We start from the raw sequence: 15,384 nt of genomic DNA, 5'->3' as shown, positions 1-15,384 counted from the left end.
ACTGATCATGAGAGGCTTTCAACACTTCTTCACAAAACTTGGAAGGAACAACAATCTGGAAAACTGGACTACCAACAAAGTTTTCCCCATGCGGCACCCATTTTCTCACCAACAGGTTGTCCTGCAGCATGTAGCCATTTGCAGCACTCTTCCCATCATCAGCAGTGATAATTGCCTCAAACAGTTGACTCAGAGAGGGTTCAGCTATCTGCTCCACCGCCAGGTCACTGCAAGAAACAGACAGAAGAGAATCAGGAATAGCAACAGAGAATGCCCCACTCTCCCCTGCTCCATCCTGCTCAGACGCAGGCTCAGGCTCCACCTCCGCACGGCGCATGGCCCGTGTTACCGCACACGCTGTAAACACGTTAGGGAAGCACTGAGCACTTTCATCTAGGTTCCCCGTAACAGATGGTGAAGACGTTACCCTGGGTGGTGGTGGACCATCGGCCCACACACGGCTACTAGCCAGATCGTTCCCCAGAATGATGTCCACACCCTCAATCGGGAGTGCAGGACACACGCCCATGGCGACCTCACCTTGGACCAAACCACAGTTTAGCACCAGTTTATGCAGTGGGACAGGCAACACTGTTAAACCCATCCCCCGCATCAAAACAAAATCTCCCGTGTCTGTTTTTTGAGAGAAAGGCAACACAGAAGTCACAACATACGAATCGAAAACCCCAGTGTCTCTTAGAATTTTTACCGGCACGGTGACGTCACTACCCACCAGAGATACGCAGCCATCAGACACAAAAGCCGAGAAGTCTGACTCCTCCAACCTGCATTTTGCTCCAGCTCCGACCTGCTGACAGGGAGAAATTACAGGACAGACAGACTTGACAGAAACAGCACATGCAGCAGACTTGCCCTGCGCTCCACTATTTCTTCGCTTAGGACAGTCAGCTTTCCAATGCCCTCTGCCTCTGCAATAGTTACATGTCTTGGTCGCGTCAACATGCATCTGGTCCCGTGCAGCCCGATCTGGCCCACTCAGGCGAGGACTAGCTCTCTCCTCCCACCTACCTGATGCACGAAACCTGCTACCATCATCACAAGCCCGATACTCACGGTCACCACTGTGCATAAGCACATACTCATCTGCCAATCTAGCAGCTTCCGCAGCAGTCTGCACCTTATGTTCGTTAATATAGACAGCAATATGACTGGGAACAGAATTTTTAAACTGCTCCAGAATGACCAGGTCACACAGAGCATCATAAGTATCAACTTTTAATGCAGCACACCACCGACTGAAATGAGTCACCAGCTCCCTGGCCAACTCAACATGTGTCTGCCTCCCAGACTTCTCCCATGATCGAAACCTCTGGCGGTATGCCTCAGGCACCAACTCGTAAGCCCTCAACACTGCAGCCTTGACCGTCGCATAAACCTTACTCTCAGCCACAGTGAGAGCAGAGTAGGCTTCCTGCGCTTTACCTGTCAGCACACATTGTAAGAGTAATGTGCGGTCAGAATCTGACCACTCTCTACTCTCAGCTACCCGCTCGAAAAGAGAGAAAAAGGTATCTGGGTCACGGTCACTAAACTGAGGAACTAAACGCGAATTACTGGCAACATCAAAAGAACCAGAAGCAACCGATCCACCAGGCACAGCAACAGAAGCACAGAAAACTCAACCTGCGCTCCTCCACCTCTAGTCTTTTGATTTCCGCCTCCCTGGCCAGCTTTTCCACAGCCGGCTTTTCCCTTTCCGTTCGTAACAGAAGCAACTCCTTCCTCTGCTCAAAAGTTAACCCAGTCTCACCAGTACCAGGTGCATCAAAAATTTCCAGTCCAGGACCAGCAGCCTGCAACTTCGGTCTGAAAACACCCAGTTCAGTCAGGTTAGCTTTAACAATAGCTTTAATGTTCTCCTTCAGCTTCTTATCCCCGACTTCCAGCTGAAAATGCTCAGCGACTTTCAACAACTGCTCACGTGAACAGCACTCCAATAACTCCTCTGACGGAGCTCTCAAGAAATCATCCACACTAGCCATGACTTAAACACAGCACAGCTTACCTGCTCAAAACACCACACTGCTGATATGACAAAACCAAGCTATAACTCCTACATGCAGCCCACTGTGCCCACACAGCCCTGACACAGCCAAAACATCACCGCAGCCCCGTCCCCCTAACTGCCTAACCAGAGTCTAACTAAGCTCGCCCCTAGTCTTCAGGTGCTACTTGTGGTGGGTATTTACGCACTTCAGACCGACAGCCCGGTAAAGCAACCATAAAAATGGTGACTCCCCTGCAACCGCGGATGTGCTCCCGAGACAACTGCTCCAGCCACGTTCCCACCACACTAACAACCCCCAAACGAATTCCAAAGGGAACCCGCTCTTAAGCCTAACAAGGGACAGAACAACGGCGATTTACTACGGCTGCGCACAGAACCGACAGAACCCAGCTTACTATGCTACAACTGATCTCCGACGTCACGCCAACCCCGGGTCAACAAAGCTTAAACGAGCCCCCACATGTCACAGCCCGGCTCATAGGCTGCGACAAAATATGGGAGACCAGACGAGTTTTGCAACTTAGGATAAGTGTTTATTTACAAAATAATAAATGAAAACGGAAAAAACGTGGAAGTCACTAATCAGTAATGTAGGCATGTGTGGATGTGTGCGTGTCGGCAAACAGAAAAACAAAACAGCCGTGCGAGGAGAGAGAAACTCTGTAGACGGCCAAGCTTTATAGTCACGACCACACCGGACCCAGGTGTGGCTCATGATGGCGATGATGATCCACCGTCCTGCCCCAGATCCTGCAAGACAAAAGGAAACCAGCAAACGGAACACAGGAGCACCTAGTAGAGCGGAGGGGTCGTCACAAAAGCAGTGTGTAGTCGGGGTCACATTTCACATGTCTATGAGTTGTTAACAGCTCCACCAAATAGTGATTTTTCCCTCTAAACTTCTCACATGCTTTCATTTCAATAAATGTTCAAATGATCCAATATTTCAGCAAAAATCAAAGATTAGAGAAAAAGTCCAAAAACTGAAAACAGATTTGTGTATCAGAACTTTGTTTTTTCTTCTTTCCTCTCCCATTAATCATCTCACGACCCCTCAGATTTATCTGCTGACCCTTTGGAGGGCCCCGACCCCTAGGTTGGGAACCACTGGACTAAACTATCTAACTGTATATAAAGTAGTGTAAACTAGCTCCACCTCCAGCAGCTACAACAGTAACATGCTGCTCTAACACTGATGCTTCACTATTAATAATCTAATGATGTCATATATAATAATATATCAGTCAGAGGGACCAAACCACTACTTTTACTGCAATACTTTAACTACATCAAGCTCATAATACTTATGTACTTTTACTGCAATACTTTAACTACATCAAGCTCATAATACTTATGTACTTTTACTGTAATACTTTAACTACATCAAGCTCATAATACTTATGTACTTTTACTGTAATACTTTAACTACATCAAGCTCATAATACTTATGTACTTTTACTTAAACGCACAATATGTAATTTTCTGCTGCTAGGGGTCTCTCAATCAAAACAATAACAAAAGACAGAGTTTGATGACGTGAAGTAGCATGGGATCATGGGAGTTGTTGTCTTCATTGTGAAATAACCACCATTGCCGCTTCACACAACCAACTTCACACTCGACACTAAACTTCCTTAGGTCCTCAGCAATACATCCGCCAGAATTCGATTGGATGAATGGTTGTCGAGATACGCGAAAGACACACATACAGACAGACAGAGATTCCTTCCTTTATAGTTAGATTAGATAGTTAGATGAATGAAAAGGAGAAATGCAGAGGAGGAAAATAAAACAGAAACCAAGAGTATCTGTCTCCACAGTAAATGACCTATTGAGTGTATGATGGTTGTTTATTTGTGCTTTAGAAAGTAACCGCTGTGAAACAATCAGAAAATAATGTATTTCTGTCTTTCACAGGCTTTCTTCCTCTCAGAAAGTTTTCCACCACTGTCTCTCCTCACCAGCGCGGTCTCTCTGACACTCACTCATGCTCTCAGCTCGCTCACCCTCTCTCTCTTTTTCTCGTCTTTTTTAAAAAAGAGTCAGGAAGCCGACAACAAAACCTAACTTTTAAAATCATCAAACGAAGGGAGATGTTGTTCCCTCCTCTCTGTTATGGCAGGATTGTACAGCTCTGATCATGACATGCAGTCGTAGAGCCAGAAGCACCACCCCACTGATGCAGAGCGGAGCGGCTGGCTGTTCGCTTGTTTATTTCAAGTTTATTAATATTAAACATGTTGTGTGTCCTAATTGCACCGAATTTCGAAAATGCACTCCCTTGTATCCCCAGTAATGCACCCACCAAGTGCATCAATGGTTCTTGAGATATGCAAAGGATAAACATACATACAGAGATTTGTTGAAGAGAAGAGAGATGAGGGGGGGCAAAATAATAGGAACACTTTTCAATATAAAGCACTCCAGTACATCACCAGCACCCACTACAACCTCAATGACAAACGTAAAGCAGATTTATCACCTTTTTGACGATGTCAACAAAAACTGAAAATGTATAAGCTTTGCAAAAGTACAATTTATGGCAGAGCTGCTGTATTAGAATGCACAGGTGTTCCTAATAAGGTGGCTGGTGAGTGTGTGTGCAAATGCAAAATCTAAACAATCAAAAGTCACTACAGAACTGTTAAGTCCACTAAAGCTTGTGTAAACTTAACTTGTGTGGTCAAGAGGAGGGGGAACAGGAAATAGCGTGGGCAGGGTTGTAGATATAAACTGAGCTAGCATGGCTAACATGCTAACAACAACAGTCCACAAAGTTGTTGAGCATTTTTATCAAACATGTCACTGTCATTATCCTCTGCACTTACACTCAACCAAGCAGCATCTCCTCTTCCTCTGCCGCTGGGATTATTTCACTATGCAGTTGTAAAACAAGAATATAAACAAACAATATTTCCTGATTGAGAGGTCAATCCCTCCCCCTCTCCCAAACCGACTGGACATTGGAGAGCCTCACGAGTCAAAGTTCAACCAGATTGAATTTTACCCACGACCCCAGGAAGAGCGCCAGGCTGTAAAGCCAATTTGACATAGTGACCAAAACATGTAATTACAACTTCCAGGTCCGTCAAGTGATGCACACTTGCCCAAAAAGATTTTTTGCCAAACACAATCAGGGGAAAGTGATATGACTTTTACCATCAGAATTTGATTGATTTAGTTCAATTTGGAAAGACTAGAGGAGCTGCAGGATTAAATCATTTTATCCCCATTCAAGTGAGCAGAGAGCCAACCAGAAGTTAGATGGCTCAGCCAGCAGAGGTGGCTGAAGGCCAGCGAAAACATGGCAGTCATTTTTGGCCCCATGCACCACTGATCAACTTTTATAGGAATGAATCAGCGCCATATTTAAACGTTGTATTCAGTTGTCCATATTACAGGACCTGGACACTGGACTCAAAGATGACACCTATTCAAATGAGAATTGTTCGTGTGGCAAATAAGCCAAAAAAGTTTTTAGCTTCTGTGTTGTTCCTAGTGAATATGCACAATAGTGTTTTTCCCACTTGGCTCATAGACTATATTGTGACGACATCACAAACTTTAAAACAATCTTGTTTCTAGGCTTGGGGGAAAGTTTATACATCAAACCTTCATAGTTCATAATACAAAGAGTAATAATTGACCTTGTCTGCAGTTCAAAGTGTCCTGTCAACAGTTTTATAGATGTCTCTTTTATAATGGTGGTCTGTGAGGAAAATGCTTTTTGAGCCACAGGGGATTTTTTTTGCTGCAATACCGCAAGTGGCCACTGGGAATAATTGGCAGCAAGGCTGAGCAGCAGCACCATATCTGTTCTCTTTATACATCCATGGTCTTGCCACGTTCCACATAGACATGAAGGGGAAGCAAATTTCTGTCTGACTGCACCATGATAGTTGATCCAGTTGTGCTGCTGTCATCTGAAAAAGATATCACCTCAGATGACTGTTCAGAGGAAAGAATGTCTCATTTCTTTGTATTTCTCCTCATGTCGTCAGTAGGAGGGACTAAAATGTCTGCCGTGAAAAGGGTCCATGAAGGGAATTGGCATGTGCTCGCATTATGGGAAATTTAGTTTTTGTAACCAAATTATTTGTGTTGGTTATATACCCTGCATTGTAAGGGTGTAACAGGATTTTAAAATTTTATTTTATGTTATTTTATTAATCCCCACAGAGAAAAATCTGTCCATGAGGGGTTCCTTGATGTTAACTGTCACTTTACACTCTTCTCTCTCACACTCTCTTCATTAGAGGTAGACCATTATGACGAAAGGGAAAGTGAGGCTGACATATTGGCTGGTCGCTCTATCGACTAGAGTATTCATCCATAACCTCTGGGGTGCAGTTTCTGCAAACACAGGTGAGTTCTGTAGGAAAGTTGGCTTAATATTTGTGACCCATCACCTGTTGTGTCACTCTGGAAATGCCATTTATGCCGATATGCGTGGAGTGGGTGTTTATAATTCTGGGGGGAAAAAAAACAGTAATGCTGTGTTTAACAGAACTTGCACAGTGTCTAATTTATACACTGCTTTGACTGGCTGCTCCAGAATGCAGTGATGAGGATAACGCACTAGCTAAATATCTACTCAACATGGAGGATTACTCTGAAGCTTTTCAGTGTCATTCATGATTTGTTACTGGTTACATTGCATTAATGAGTGAAGTTATACATCTATGTTGATTGTTCCTAAATGGCGTTTGTGATAAACAAGAAACTCTCCTGCACACTCAGCATTGTTTATATTCTGTCTTAGATTATATAGAGGCCTTGAGCGGTCAAAATGTAATTGTGTGTTTCTTCTGCAGAGTTTGAGTTAGAGTGCTCACCTTCGTCAATGGAAGCAACAATTGGGAAGGAAGTGATTCTACACTGCGTCACAAAGCCTGAAACGGATGTCAGGGACATGACCTTGGAGTGGATATTTAATGATCAAGACGATGTCTATGTGCACCGCGAGAGGAAGGATAATTTATTTAGTCAGAGGAAGGATTTCAAAGAGAAAACATTTATTTTCCCTGATGAACTGTCCAGAGGGAACTGTTCACTGAGGCTGTTAGCCTCCCTTAATGGGACATACCTCTGCAAGATTAATGGCAAAGGAGTGGATCACAGTTGTTTAATCAATGTCACTTGTAAGTACAATAAGGCTCATACCAATTTCATCAAGTTTTTTTTAACTGAAAATATACACAAACTGCCTCAAAGGTAATAGACAGTAGTGCAAACAATTAAGAGGGTTATCAGCTACTCACTGTTAGATGCAGTTACCAAGGGGTGTTAGACTTTTTTCGCCTTTTGTTTGCGAAGATTATGGCGTTCTTCGTGATGCTTCAGCCACCATGTTGACATTCTATTGCTAAAAGTCTTCAGATGTCATCCAGGTCATTAAAGAGACAGGGATCACAATTACAGTTGATCACAATCCATATCATCAGAATCATGAAGTGCTTAAAATGACAAGAGATTAAACTGTGATACCTGCAGAAGAATTTGGTTATTGTGGCAGTAAGAAGTTATTTTCAGCAAGGTAAGATATGCACAATATAATCACATAATTAGTATAGAATAAAAAGCTGGAGAAACACTATGAATAATATCCAGATATTGAAAGTAAAGCTTGATACATGTGGAAATTACTATGCCTTTTTAAATACAATAAAAGTAGTGTAGAATAAGTATTGTGAATTATCCATAAAAAATACTGACATTTTGGTGCTTTTTTTCTCATGATGAACAAACTAAACTTGGCACAAAAAGTAAGGAAATTTGTGTTTGGTAGATTATTTCTTTGTTGTAACAATGCTTCTTGGCAATTATACCATTGGAAAGCCTGTTTATTTCCCTTTTAAATGGTGTCACATTTGTAAGGAACATGCATTTGTGGGATGAGCAGCAGAGCTGAGTATGTGGGTTGCACCCATAACAAATTTGCCAAATCGTCTCTGCCAATGCCAAACAGCTTATTCTGCCATTGCGACGGGGAAAATCCCACTTACTGTGTGACATTGGGTAAGAATTGTAAAGAAAACTGTTTGTTCAGATGCTAAAAATTAACATTTTCCAGAACTAACAGCACCACTGACTCTGCTTATGTAATAACATTTCGTTTTTAACAATGTTGAATTGCTGATATAGATAAACTCTAGAAATATTCACCATATTCAAAAATAGTGAAGAGCTTTGCTCCAAAATTACAAAAAAAAACGATTAAAAGAACTACCCTCAACAATAGAAACCGTCATTAAAATAAGTTGGTACAGTTTAAGGTAAACTAATTCATTAATTATTATTAGAGATGGTACATTCTCTTAAAAGAGGTGGTGATAGGGACAGATTTCTGTTACATAGAGAAGCATTTTGTCACAGTTATAGGAAGAATGGACCAAAATGCAGGGTCAAAAATCAAAACTGAACACAGAGCCAAGCAGGACAAACAGAACAAAGGATCCAACAAAGACTGAGTCCCAAACCAAGATTTAGATACTAACTGAACTAATAAGGGAATGGGAAACAGGTGACTAGACACAAGGGCAGGCTGGGAGTGACTGGCTGAGGGAAACACAGGGAGCAGGGTAGGACTGACCAGGGTAATGCAGGACAGGTGAGAGGAGGAGCACATGAACACACAAGGGAAACACAGAACAGGAAACCAAAACCCAGAAAACACAATACACTTAATGCAACCAAGCATATCAACGAGCAAAACCCACATGACCAAAAAGCAACCAAACATACATCAGATAGTCTTTCAAAAAGTCCAACTCAAAACAAGACCTTTCACACACAGTCCAATACACACAGAACAGAGGAAGAAGTCTGAGGGCATCTGGTGGATAATGGCAACCCAGGAATTCAAAGAGACTCACAAGGGTCTCCAGAGTCAATGACAGAACCATGACACATATTGGATTCACACATTACAAACTGAAAGCCCAAAGGGTTTAAATGAAGAACTGCTGTTGGGTTGCTTTTATAATCTATCAGGGTTCTTAATATATAATGATTCCACATTTAGATTAATGTAGATTTATTTATTCTTGCCGTTTTATTCTTGAAATTGTGTCTAGGATATTTTATTGTGTTCTCTCGAAAGTATGAAAACTAGTTGACAGGATCAGATGAGTTTCCTTTTACGTGCTACTTATCCTGACTAGATCTTGTAGATGTATTTTGTCTTTACATTTTTTCTATGTTTTTCTATATACTCTTGAAAGGATTCAAACTATTTAACAGGGCCATATAGCTCTAAATGAAATGAAATGAAATGGATGTATTTACCCTTGACGTTTTTCTATGCTCTTTTGAAAAATACAAATTATTTGGTTTTACAGGGTCACACGGTTCTTAATCTTTCTCCTTTCATATGCTATGTCTCCCCATTATAGTCACATCCTGTTTCAGAGATTTTTCAGAGATTTCTCTATGTACTTAGTAATTTGAGCCCATTAATCACATTGATTAGTCATTAATGCATTTCATTTTAATTTGATTCCCATTTTCCTCTCTAGAGGTTATATAGAATGTGTGCACATTATGAAGGTTATTTCTTTATTATGTTTTGCGGCAACTGTTTTTTGCATTTATGTGCATCTCTATTTATTAATCTGGATTGTATTGTCCTCTATATAAAGTCACTGGCTATATGCTTCTGGTCTTGGGCGTTCAGTTTTATATATTTATTACCCTTTAGCCTGTGACACCAGTCATTGTTTTCACTGATTACTGAGGTCACACCTCAGAGAGGCTGCATCAGTTCATTCACAGATGGATCCTATTATACAATTCATCAGATTTTTTAAACTGTCAAATAACATCAGTATCAGCCTCACAAAAACTCAGTTTCAGTCAGGTTATAGTCCAAAATCACTCCCTCGTTAAGTCATTCACTACTCTCTATATACTGTAATAAACACTCAGCCATTTTCTGAATAGTGAGCAGTAAACTGAGATTTCTTATGAGTCTTTGGCTTTTTGCATCATTACTAATAGCTGTTGTGTCATTGCATTATGGGATTGTTAGAAAAAAGCAGTATACATGCCACGGACAACTTTTTCATTCAATTCTTGGAATTTTGGAGGGAAGTATAATAGCAAAAATTTCCACTCAAAATGCAGAATCTGAGTCAGTAAATATTGCAAACTATTTGTCAGTGACTGAATTTCAGGTGATAACAAAATGGATATAAAGAATTTTTGATTGTTTACCATGTCCTCATTAAGAACTTGTGCATCTCTTTATCTGTACGCTCCTCTGACTAATTTGATGCTTATGTGTCTCTTTTTTTTAGTCATAACCGCTGCAAAGACTGAACCAACCAACACAGCACATGAAGTCGGTAAATATCTTGTCAGTTGTTCTACAGAGTAACAAAGATTTACGGTTGTTTTTCACATTTTATCTTCAGCACAAGTACAAAGTGGTTTGAATTGTGAGAAAGTATGCAACTTAAATGGAATTAAATTCTGTTAAGAAAGTTCATTTTATAGCAGACCAGGTTAGATGTGCACATACTGTATATTAAGTAGTGAAATGTCTGATATCACTGTAATGATGCAACTTCCTGACTCTTGGTAAGCACATTGAACACCACACACACACATATTTTCCAGAACTAACATCACTGCTGACTCTGCTTTTGTAATCACATAATAACATCATGCTTCATTTCAAACCACGTTGATAAGAAGAAATACAGTAGAAGCTTTCATATGACTCTGGCAGAAATTATCACTAAGTATAAAAGTCATTAGAAGATCTTCTACTCTCTTAATGCTGAAATGAGAAATCCGCAATTTGAAACAGTTTCAACAATAGAATTTGACACTAGAACACGTTGGTTCTTTGTTTTGGTAAATGACTTCATTAAGAAACAATTTTTAAAAAAGTAGAGTCATCAAACCTCATGTGATGACAACATGGATGGATGAGAATATACACATCTATATTTGGTGTCTGTTATGAATGTCTTCAGTAATAACATGTGCATTACTTCATCAAACATGTCTGATTAATTTAGCTTTTTTTCTTCTTCTTCTTCTTCTTTCTTTAACAGTTGTTATAAGTGAAGAACAACAAAGAAAAAACACCAGAAAAAAAGAATTGGCTAAAAAAAACCTAGTTATACTAAACAGAGGATTCTTTAAACATTTTTTAAACATTCATTAAGCACATTTTTATCTTTTGTCTTGAGCACAAATACAGAATGGTTTAAGTTGTGTGAGAGTGTGCATCTTAAGTGTGAATATTCACAGTCATTCCTGCCCACATTTGGCTGTGTGTTTTATTTTTTCTTTGATTTTATTGAATACCTGCAGCGATCACACAGCATAATTATCTTAATTATTTAAATCTCCCAACAGGCCAACAGGATCAGTCAGGATCTAACGGTAATAAATGTTCTGTGTTTTTTCTATACATCAGACAGGTCAGATGTTGTATATACAGTGAAACTCAGATTCAGTTCTGGTTTGCTGTTTAAATGCAATATTTCATAATATCTCCTGCAGTGGCACTACTGTGCACTTAAAAAGTCCTGGAAAAAAATACAGTAATTGTCTTAAAATTCTTCACAGTTGTGTTGTGTACCATATTTGTATCTTTAATGAGCACGAAATAGATTTAATTGTGTGGAAGTGTGTGATGATAAAATGCATGTACAGATTTTTGTGTTTATGTCTTTATTTGTCCTTCCCAAATAATTTAATGCTCTTTTGTGTCATTGCATCTGAAGGTACTGACACGACCCCCTCACCGGAAAGTAAGCACTGTAACTTCTTACTTGTTTCAGTAAAAAGCTGATTTTTGCAGTTGTTTACCATATTTTTATCTCTTGTTTTGAGTATAAAATGATTTAGGTTTCATGATACCACTACTCATAGTCAGCATTTTTCTTCATAATGAAACAATTGTTTTAGTAAATGAAGACAGATTGTACATGTGTGTAAAGTAGTGAAATATCTGACAGCACAGTAAGAAAACAAGCAGTTGTAAAATGTGATAATGGTTTTGCAGAGAAAGTTCTGCAGCACAATAAACAGTTTAACAAATGCTCTCTTATAAACAATAACAACCTGCAGTGCAGCACCTTAAACTCCCCGGACTCAACTCAGCTTTTCTTCTATTCTTCCAGATGGCAACGAGAATTGGAAAATAATTGTTGGAGTAGTTGCTGGTCTTCTTGTTGCTCTTGTTGTCACTGCATGCTGTTGCTGGTGGAAATATGGACTACGTAAGTTACTTATTTCTGCCTCCCATTTTTGACAACTTGTTAAAAAAAACTTGTTATAATTCAATGGTCTTGTTTTTCTTGGTCTTCTTGTTATTGCTGCTCTTGCTGTCACTGTAGAACTCGTGATCTGGTGGAGATGTAGAACACGTAAGTTACTTATTTCTGCCTCCCATTTTTGACATTAAACTTGTTATAATTCACATTGAATATGTTGAAACATGTGTGATATTTCCATCTACAGCAGTATGCCTCCTTATTAATCAGCCCAATATTCTAGGAATTACATTCATGATGGACAATTTCACACCTCACGATTAACGTCAGCTGCCAGACATTAAGTGTCAAGACAGGAAGTCGTGTTTTCCTGATGTAGCGAGGAGTTTGTGTCCGTTCACTTTATATTTAACTCTAACCACAGGGCTGTTTCTGGACATTTTGATGTCTCCAGACATCCACCAGCGCTCCAGAGGGATTGATGTTTACATTATAATCAGGGGTTAAATAGGGATTTGTGAGGAGGGGGGTCCTTCTCTAGTGAGGGGTTGGGTGGTTTCTAAAGACCACACTATTGGCTGTTTTCATACAGTGTTTCATCAGTAGAAAGTATATAGCCCAACATCACCAATCACAAATGTGGCTCAGGGGGTTTACAATCTGTACAGCGATACAACATCCTCCATCTTCAGACCCTCGATTCAGAAAAGGAAAAACTCCTCCTAAAACATTCCTTAAACAGAAAACAAATGGAAGAAAGCTCAGGAAGAGCAACAGAGGAGGGATCACTCTCCCAGAACAGACACACATGCAATAGATGTGTGTACAGAATAGAGCAAATAGCAAAACTACAGTATGGGAAAAACAGGATGACAAAATTATAAATAAATGATAACATATATGAGGGATATAGCAGGAGGACATCAGGCAACACCCAGGTGCCACCAAACAGGTAGGACCTGAGTATGACCCTGTTTGTGTTGTATTAAAGGATTTATTATTGTGTGTTGTTACAGACATTGATTCAAGATTCAATCATTTATTGCCATATCAACTTTACAGTTGATGGGGAATATTTTCGGTGTGCTCAGAGATAATAACATAAACATAAACCCACACAATACATACAAGTGTCCACAAAAAACACACTGTTACAATTATATTTCAATATTTCATTAATGCAACCATATGTCCCATAACCTCAAAGTGACAAATTAAAGAGCATGTGCTAAAGGAGTTTATACAAGTTTAAACAACCACTGAAGCATTTAGGATGCAGATTTCTTCAGATGTTCTGGTCTTAATACTGCAGAGTCTTTTACCTGAAGGGAAATACTGAACAGGGAGTTGAATTTTAAAACCTTTCCACTGAATGGGGATGTTATATAATTTAGAAATGGTGGGGAGTTCACAGCCAATTATTTGTGAAGCTGTGGGCATGACTCTGCCTAGCAGTTTTTTCTCTTTGGCTGTAGAGTTTTTATACCTTATAGTTATTAAATAAGTGAGCACACTATGTATTACAGCCTTGTAGAACTGTAATATTGCAACCCTTGACACTCCAAAATTCCTAAACTGCCTTAGAAAGAATAGTCTTTGGTCAGCTTTCTTCTTGATGATGGTGAAGTTGTCTTCTCATTTCAGGGAGTAAAAATACACAGGAGGGAAGAGTGAAAAATTGCGTACAATAAAGCAGATGTACTGTCAATCCAAACCCCTGCTTGGCTGTTCCTTCATGTGATCAATCATGTGATCACTTGAGAGCTGTACGCAGTCTTCGTCTTAGACAACCAAGTAGCTCATCTACACCTAAAAAAGCCCCACATAACAATGATCTTTACCTGAACCAAATGTTTAAGTTCCCCAACCTCTACAGATATTGTAGAAAAGAATAATTATAAATGTTGGCAGAGGACATGACAAAATATTGCCAATGAATGTAATTTGGGTTCTGCAGTGTTCTGTCTGGAGATACAGTTGCTTTATTACTGTCAAACTGAATTAACCAAGGAAAATTTCCATTATCTCACACAGAGAATTCAGCGGAGCCGGGAATCAGGAATCAGGAGCAACCACAGAACCAACAGGGAGATGATAACACAGCAGGGTAAAAGAGAATCTCACCATCAGTGATGATATTTGGTTTAGTTGCAGACCATCAACAGCACTGAGAGGAAGTTCATCTGCTTCAGTAATCCTGTTAACTGATTCTTCAGCAGTCCATGATCTCCCTAGAAATCTAAACTAAATACATTTCTGAATTTACCAGATAAGATATCTTTTACACTGTAAAATTTTTTTTTTTTTACCCAGTTTGGGTCAATAGAGCAGCAACACGATACTGAGTTAATGTTACCCAGAAATCCACTGGAGACAAGCAGTTATTCTGACCCAGGTTTAATGTTATTTTTTATTTTATTGTTGGGTTATTTACTCAAACTTAAGCTTGTTCAACTCTATTAACTCTTTTTAAACTTTCATGTTACTATTTGTTATTGATTGTTCATAACTTGTGTATATTTTGAATGTCATATACACATTGTTTTGTACAAGAAACAACACATTGGTGACAGTTTTTAGCTAAAGCTTGTTGTATGTAACACTGGGTCAAACTAACAGATTGCTGCTGAGTAAAGTTAACTCAGTGTTGTGTGTTTTAGTGTGTAGGTACATTTACTCAAGTACTGTGCTGAAAGCTCAAGTGCAGAGGTGTTGGTGAAAAAGCTGGATCTTTAGTCTTTTCTTAAAGACTGAGAGGGGCTCTGCAGATTGGATGGAGTTTAGTAACTCGTTCCACCACCAGGGAACTACAGAAGAGAAGAGTCTAGCTCATGATTTAGGGTCCTGTTGTGGTGGAGGTACCAGACGCCTTTCATTAGCAGAGCGTAGTGAGCAGAGGGAGGTAAGACCTGGATGAAGGAGTTCAGGTACATGGGAGCTGTTTTAGTTGCTCTTTTGTAAGCGAGTGTCAGAGTTTTGAATTTGAATTAGATTTTACATGCAAATCATATGATGACTTATAAAAATATGATGTTTAATTCATTGTAGCCTAATTGGCTCCACCTCAAGTAATTAATCAATAAAATGCTGCTTAATGCATCAGTAATAATAATCATCATCATC

The sequence above is a fragment of the Thunnus maccoyii genome, chromosome 22 (genome assembly GCF_910596095.1).
Source record: "Thunnus maccoyii chromosome 22, fThuMac1.1, whole genome shotgun sequence".
Classification (NCBI taxonomy): Eukaryota; Metazoa; Chordata; class Actinopteri; order Scombriformes; family Scombridae; genus Thunnus; species Thunnus maccoyii.
The sequence above is the reverse complement of the archived record's forward strand: the minus strand, read 5'-3'. Positions refer to the sequence as shown.